This window comes from Pinus tabuliformis, chromosome 7, assembly GCF_031772625.1.
Source record: "Pinus tabuliformis cultivar Carrire ecotype Pingquan chromosome 7, CPIR1, whole genome shotgun sequence".
Taxonomy (NCBI): Eukaryota; Viridiplantae; Streptophyta; class Pinopsida; order Pinales; family Pinaceae; genus Pinus; species Pinus tabuliformis.
In genome coordinates, this window is record NC_142293.1 from 473,797,202 (window position 1) to 473,806,076 (window position 8,875).

At 35.5% G+C, this 8,875-nt stretch overlaps 1 pseudogene; it reads left to right on the plus strand.

Moving 5' to 3' along the window:
• Window positions 1–4,449: 4,449 nt before the first annotated feature.
• On the plus strand, window positions 4,450–8,242 carry LOC149248005 (uncharacterized; annotated as a pseudogene).
• Window positions 8,243–8,875: the final 633 nt, after the last annotated feature.

Below are 8,875 nucleotides of genomic sequence, written 5' to 3' on the forward strand. Positions count from 1 at the left end.
GATGAAATGTCTCATGTGTGTTGTGCATTTAGACCCTCTCCCAAGACCTGTGTTATGCTTCGATGGCTATAAATCAAACACCATATATGTGCATGTGCCACTTAGTCTATTATAAATTGTTCTGATTGATATCACTTGTTCTGATTAATATCAATTGTACTTTTCTTTATGATTCTATCAATGCTGATCTATTTTTATGCAGCAATGGAAATCGATCAAGGAATTTGCTTACATTCTCACATTCTCATGTTAGCTACTCTCTTATTTCCTCCATTAATTCTCATCATTTTATCAAATTCTCATTGAGGGATAGTGGATGTAATACACTAATTGGGCTTCCATGACGATACTTTCATGGGACAGATTTTGCAGTGATCATATTTGTGCCTATTTGTATAAAATGTTTGTATGGTATTATTGACATTTAATTGATTAGCATTGATTTCATTATAATCTATATTGTCAGTGGGACATTTGTGTTTTCTCTTTCTATGAAGAATATTATAATCCATGAAACCAGGCTAATCTGACTAATTAGGCCTTCTGCCCACCACTATATGACCAGGGATGTGTATGTCAAATGAATTTCACTTTGCCTTGTGAAATTGCCAGGCATTCCAATGTGAATTTGATTTTTATCAGCAATTTCAACCAAGTCCTCGGGGAAACAATCCAGAAATTTGTGAATTGAGGATGAGGAAGTTGTGATGACTCTTTTTACTAATTTTCCAGAGTACTAATTGTAAAGTGCTTGTGGATTTTGGAGGGTAGTATGGCTTGAATTTACAAAACATTTGCAGGAAGAAGTGAGACAAAAAGAAAAAAATGTCGTATAATATGATCCTAAAGTCGTTAACAACATTTTAAGCACTCTGATCCAAAAGTCATTAACAACATTATAAGCATTCTGGTACACATTTTCGGTGCTTATGATGACCCTACTTGTTGTGATGGTGATTGGACAAAGATCACCCCTGCCTGCCTACAACATCCAATCCCAATTCACTGGGAAGTTCAAGCACAATTTCAAGCCTGTACTCGATAATAAACATAACAAGCTTTCCTTTTTATTAGTTATAATGGTAATGGGATGTACAATGCTTGCAACCTCCAAGACTGTTGCTCTTGTCACAACAATTAAAAATTAAAGCCACCATAATGATTAAAACAACAACATGAGCGACTCTCTTTTTACTGAGCTTATATATGGATTGCATTGTAGATTTGACATGAAATATGGTTACCCTACAACTAGGAATTATTATGGCGATTACCCTCTTTCTACACTTTCTCGATTGCCAAACTCCTTTTGGGGAAAGGAAGTTGACACTTGGAGCCCGTCATGCAAGCTCAATTGGAAAATAGGTATGAAAATTTGGAACTTTGGTCTTTCCTCTTCTTTCAAGGTAAGTAAATCAATCGTGATAATGGGTTTTTCATTTGCAATGCACGAAATATTTGGGGCACAAATATTTGCAAAACTTCTCTCCACTCCTCCACTATTAGCCTGATGATAAGTCAAAAGTGTTTCACGATGTAAACACCAGAAATCCAATTGCAATATGTCCAGTTGCAAAAGGCTCCATTCTAAAATCTATTTTGATGGTCCTTCAAGAGGGTTGCTCTGTCCTAGCAATGCAGGTTTTGGGTTTGTAATTACAAAGAATATGGGAGAACCATACTATGTCTCTATAGGAAATGTAGGCTAACCTGCCAAGAATTTATGTTGACGGTGTGACAGCCAACAAGGAACAAAAGCATAAATTTGAATCGAGAAGCATAAACTTGGAAGGGGACTAGAAACTCAATCTGGACCATTTAAGGAATCAAGGTTCTTCCATGCATCATTGGAGGTTGGAGTCCATTGTTATAAATATAAAAGATGGCTTCCCTAATCCCCATTTTGGAACTAAAACATGCATGAGCCATGAAGCATAGGTGCAACAAGATATTCAAATTTGGAACAAGATATGAAAACAAAAAATCAACAACTTCACATCGAGAATGATGCTTAGGGCATCATAAAGGTTAATGTGGGGGGGTCAAGGATCTTTAGTGATGGGAATTCAAGCCAAAAATCTACCTCGCGACAAAATGAACAATTAGGAAGGATCCATCCACCACAACACTTAAAAGCATTTGAGAAGCATGAGAACCCATTGGATCAAATTAATCATCATCAGAGAACAAAACCTAAAGCCAAAGTAGAGTGCCAATGGTTTGATGTGTAAAGTTGATGAGAAGGAGATACATCAAGATGTACGCCTAACTATCTCCAATGATCTACACACAAACTCCTAACCTTGCGTTTTTAGGATATGCAACTCTATTGACATGTTTCCTTTGTCTTGTAATTTCATTATTTCATTTTTTTCATTATTCTGGTTAAAAAAATAATTTTTGGTAGGGGTAATTTAATGGCCTTTTTATTTGTTATATTTTGCAGACTATGTTTTGAAAGTCTATAATTTTGTTGGGACATAGATAAAGTTTTTTGCAGACTATTCAAGGGCCTAGTTTCAACTTTACCAGGTAACTATCAATTTTTAACAAACTTTGTTGTTGCCATTTGCGTTTTCGTTTTCTTGTATGCCAAAGTCTATAGTTTTGTTGGGACATAGATAAAGTTTTTTGTAGACTATTCAAGGGCCTAGTTTTCAACTTTACTAGGTAACTATCAAATTTTAACAAACTCTGTTGTTGCCATTTGCATTTTCGTTTTCATGTATGCCACAATTTAAGATAATCTCTATGTTTTCATTGGAGGAAATGTACACAAAATTTCCTTTTGAAAAATCCTTTTATAGCCTTTGTTCATCCAAGGCTTAATCTTCATTAAAAAATTTCATTATTCTGGTTAAAAATAATATTTTTTAGTGGGGGTAATTTAATGGCCTTTTTTAATTGTAATTTTGCAGGGTATGTTTTTATTTATTATTTTGGGTATTTTGTTGAGTGGTGTATCAAATTTGTTTTTTTAATATGGATTATATATGAAATTAAAATAGCACCGCATACCATTTATATATAAATTAAAATACACTCTAAATATATTTTAACTAATTTTTAGAAAAAAATTAGTATTAATTAATTATATAATTTAGACTGTAAATTTTATAATCCAATAATTTTAGTTGAGTTTAAATGGTGGTTTCCAACACTCATTATTCTCTATTTTTAATATTTTGTTAGAGACATATCATATTAGTGTTTTTAGTTTGAGCTCTAGAATTATATATATATATATATAATTTAAATAATTATACATAAATATATACAACTTATTTTATATATATTAAAGATCTATAAAACTAAAATATCATTTTTTATAATATCTATATAAATTAAAATATATCAATACATATGTGATATATATCTGCAAATGTATTTTTTACAATATTCCCAATTTAAAAAAATTATAAGTCTTTCTTTGCATTTTTGAGACAATTGCTAATATATATATATATATATATATATATATATATATATTAAAAAAAACAAATTTCGTTGAACTCTTAGAGATATCCGCTACTCGTTTTTCTACTCATCCAATGTAATTTTTTAAATTGATTTATATATTTAACATTAAGAAGATGTTCATTACTAACGAAATTCACTTACCTTATCCGCTACTCGTTTTTCTACTCCACCCATACAATTTTTTTGAATTGTAATATATATCTATATATATTTATGCCATAAGGCATTCCCCTCTGAAATAAACTCCCCCAACTGCCTTTCTGTCATAATCCTGATTGTCAGATCCATTGTTAGACGATTAAATGTTTTTCCACCATTAGGTGCTACTAACTGTCAAGTCAACTAAATCTTGATTTGCACTATTATAACCATATTCTCATTTGCAATTCTTTCAACTTTGTTCTGTGGCTAGGCTGGGTGCACCTAACCATTTGCAATTCTTTCAACTTTGATTGGTGGCTCCACGGGTGCATCTAACCCTAAGCCTGTTCATTACCAAGTTCGATGCCAAGCTCCGTGAAAACGCTTTGCAAGTTCCGTGAAAATGCTCTACAAAACCCTAACTTAGCTAGGGTTGTCTCTTGGGTGGCTAGTTCTCGTCTCCTGGCCACGACATTGCAATGAACCAGTCTTTGCGTCTTGCCTATCCACCGCTACTACCAGCCTATCCACTGCTACTACCAACTGATACCCAAATACCATCCAGAATCCAGTTTCAAAACAGGGTGCAAGCAAGCCTAATTTTCGTTGATGGGTTGGCCGTTTTTTAGTGATTTACACATTAGGTATCTCAGTTGTTCTCCAACCTACGGCTACTCACCCATTTCCTCTTTTTCAAATACTTGTATCTGGAACACCGCCGAGTTGGGTTGCAGACTCACAAGCCTTGCCGATGACAGGGCCTATGCAATCTTCCCCAACAATCTAAAGAAGGGTTTATTGATTGTGAATAATGCTTGAGGGGCCATCATGGATGCTCAAGCAGTTGATGATGCTTCTACAAGTGGACACATTGGAGGTCAGTGATATTTATTCAACTCCTCTTCAGGTACATTGCTAACTCTTGGGACTTTTTGTAATGCAGGTTACACTGGAGATGTTTGGTTTTCTCAACCTTCTCCAAAAGATCATCCATGGCGCTCCATGCCAAACCATGCTATCAAACCCCATATCTCTCGAACTACAATAGATGGCCAGGTGTCTTATTTCATCCAATTTCACCCCTTTGTTTCTAGCTATAATGTTGTCATTAATTTATCATTTTTGTTATCTTTGGAAGGAGAAAATAACAATCATAAAAAAAATACAGATATATTCATGAGAGTTTTCTGACTAATTGTTCATAAAAACCTCTACTTCAGATAAGGTATAGAGAGGGAAGTGTTGGAGTTAGAACAAATGGAGAGGTTGATGTTGTGGTTTTCAATCATGCAGTTTGCATTTAGGGCAAAATGGAAAGAAAACGCATATGGAGGCCCTAATTTGTTTTTTATTTTTTGTTTTTCTCATGACAGGCACATTACATCGAAGCGAAGTGTCCAAAAGAGCAATTATGCAGGAATTAAAAGAAGCCTGGTCATCATGCACCTGATTGCCATAGTGACTAGCCACTTGGCTCGAGATTGTATGAATAGCCCGGTCTGCAATGGTTGTGGTGAACCTGGTCATCTTGTCAGGGACTACCCCCGTGTTCAAAGCCCTCCTAGAATTTTGGCACCACGTGGAGGGTTTGAAACACGTGGAGGGTTTGATGGTTTCAATATAATTTACTGCCATGTTTGTGGGGGTCGTGGACATCTCTCTATAGACTGTCCTTCAGATCCTTTGTTTATGCGTGGTGGCTTCTGAACTTTTGAACTGCTGTACAAATTCGGGAAGTCACAAGATGAAGCTTAGTTTTAGTCTTTGGGTTAAGTCGCAGTCTCAATTTTCCAGCCACTTTATACTAGTTTGATTTAGTTTGCTGAATTTATATTATATATTGGCATTATATTACTTTATTTCTTTGTAGTGCAAGTGTAAGATTAGTATGTTACTAAACGTTGAGAACTTCTGAACTTCTGTACAAATTGGGGAAGTCACAAGATGAAGATTAGTTTTAGTCTTCGGGTGAAGTCACGGTCTTAATTTTCCAACCACTTTATTCTAGTGTGATTTAGTTTGCCGAATTTATATTAATATTGGCACTAGATTACTTTATTTCTTTGTAGTGCAAGTGTAAGACTAGTCTCTTACTAAATGCTAGGAAATTAAACTATTTGAAAGTTTTCTTCTGGCTTCAACCAAAACTATGAATTCAATTGCATATTATTGCATGCACAACAGCCTCAGAGACGTATTTAAGATGTAGGGAATCACTGCTCTAGAGAAAAAAATGCCATGTTTCAGCCAATTGAACTCGACTGCAACCATCTTTCTATTGGACCCAGATTGGAAAAGGAAATTGGAGCAACATTGGAGACAAATCTTGATGAAATGCTACCTAAATGTGATGTACTTGTCATTAGTATGCCTCTTTCTGACAAAACTAGGTGCGCATTATCACAATTTCATAAATAATCTCTCCCATTATTCAGTTAGAGGTCAATAGAACCTATATATTTCATACAACTTGTGAACCGAAACCTAATTATTGTTTCTCTTGTCCTTTCCTTTAGATTACAATAGGGGAATGTTTAACAAGGAGAAAATCACCAAGCTAAAGAAGCGTTTATTGATTGTGAATAATGCTCGATGGGCCATCATGGATGCTCAAGCAGTTGTTGATGCTTCTGCAAGTGGACACATTGCAAGCAGTTGCTAATGCTTCTGCAAGTGGACACATTGGAGGTTAGTTATATTTATTCAACTCCTCTTCATATTGCCTCCTTCCCTATGTCAATAATGGACATACAAGTCCCATCATCAAACAATTCTCTTATATTCAAAAAGAGCATGATGATATGTTGCCAATAAAACAAGTAAATGTATTTTTGTGCTTTCGCAGTCCTTTTGTCATTCTTGGAGGCAATTAAAAGACAACGAATCATTTTTTTGTGTTTTTAAATTTCTAAACTACATTCCAGTTTGTTAGAACAAGTTAGCTTGCCAATTGCAGTGATGGAAACAGGCACATTTCTAACTTCCAATTGTAGTGATGGAAACAGGTACATTGCTAACTCTTGGAACTTTCTGCAATGGAGGTTACAGTGGAGATGTTTTGTTTGCTCAACCTGCTCCAAAATATCATCCATGGCGCTCCATGCCAAACCATGCTATGACTCCCCATATCTTTGGGACTAAAATAGATGGATAGGTGTCTGATTTCATCCAATTTCACCCCTTTGTTTCTAGCTTTAATGCTATCATTAATTTATTATTTTTGTTATCTTTGGAAGCAAAAAATAGCAATCATAAAAAATACAGAGATATTCTTGAGAGTTTTCTGACTAATTGTTCATAAAATCTCTACTTCAGATAAGGTATAGAGAGGTAAGTGTTGGAGTTAGAACAAATGGAGAGGTTGTTGTTGTGGTTTTCAATCATGTTGTTTTCGTTTAGGGAAACATCGAAAGAAAAGGCAAATGGAGGTCCTAATTCGTTTTTTTTTCCTCATGACAGGGACATTGCATCGAAGTGTCCAAAAGAGAAATTATGCAGGAATTGCAAGAAGCCTAGTCATCTTGCAGCTGATTGCCGCAATGAGCCTGTCTGTAACATGTGTGGTAAAATAGGTCACATGGCAAAGGAATGTTCTTCTCATGAGCTAGGACTTCCAAAATCAACACTCTGCAAGAAGTGTTATTTGCCTGGGCATATTATGGCAAACTATCCTAATGATAAGGCCTGCAATAACTGTCGTCAGATTGGCCACTTGGCTCGAGATTGTATGAATAGCTCGGCTTGCAATGGCTATGGTGAGCCTGGCCATCTTGTCCAGGACTGCCCCCATGTTCGAAGCCCTCCTAGAATTATGGCACCATGTGGAGGGTTTGAAACACATGGAGGGTTTGATGATTTCAAGATAATTCACTGCCATGTTTGTGGGGGTCGTGGACATCTCTTTATATATTTTCCTTTAGATCCTTGTTTATGCGTGGTGGCCTCCGACGTTGAGAACTTCTGAGCCTCTGTACAAATTGGGGAAGTCAGAAGATGAAGCTTAGTTTTAGTCTTCGGGTGAAGTCGCGGTATTAATTTTCCAACCACTTTATACTAGTGTGATTTAGTTTGCCAAAATTATATTAATATTGGCACCAGATTACTTTATTTCTTTGTAGTGCAAGTGTAAGACTAGTCTGTTACTAAATTCCAGGGAATTAAACTATTTGAAAGTTTTCTGTCAGCTTCAACCACAACTATGAATTCACATGCATATTATTGCATGCATAATAGGCTCAGAGACGTATTTAAGATGTAGGGAAGCACTGCTCTAGAGAGAAAATGCCATGTTTCGACTAATTGAACCTAACCACAACCGTCTTTCTATTGGACCTGAATTGGAAAAGGAAACTGGAGCAACATTGGAAACAAATCTTGATGAAATGTGATGTACTTGTCATTAATATGCCTTTTTCTGACAAAACTAGGTGCGTGTTATCACAATTTCATAAATAATCTCTCCCATTATTAAGTCAGAGGTCAATAGAACCTATATATTTCATACAACTTGTGAATAGAAACCTAATTATTGTTTCTCCCACCCTTTCCTTTAGATTACAATAGGGGAATGTTTAACAAGGAGAAAATCACCAAGATGAAGAAGGGTTTATTGATTGTGAATAATGCTCGAGGGGCCATCATGGATGATCAAGAAGTTACTGATGCTTCTGCAAGTGGACACATTGCAAGCAGTTGTTTATGCTTCTGCAAGTGGACACATTGGAGGTTAGTTATATTTATTCAAATCCTCTTCATATTGCCTCCTTCCCTATGTCAATAATGGACATACAAGTCCCATCATCAAACAATTCTCTTAGATTCAGAAAGAGCATGATGATATGTTGCTAATAAAACAATGTAAATGTATTTTTGTTCTTTAGCAGTCCTTTTGTCATTCTTGGAGGCAATTAAAAGTCAATGAATTGTTTTTTTGTGTTTTAAATTTCTAAACTACGTTCCAGTTTTTTAGAACAAGTTAGCTTGCAAATTGTAGTGATCGAAATAGGCACATTGCTAACTGCCAATTGTAGTGATGGAAATACATTTCTAACTCTTGGGAATTTCTGCAATGCAGGTTACAGTGGAGATGTTTGGTTTGCTCAACATTCTCCAAAATATCATCCATGGCGCTCCATGCCAAACCATGATATGACTCCCCATATCTTTGGAACTACAATAGATGGCCAAGTGTCCGATTTCATCCAAACTCACCCCTTTATTTCTAGCTTTAATGATGTCATTAATTTATCATTTT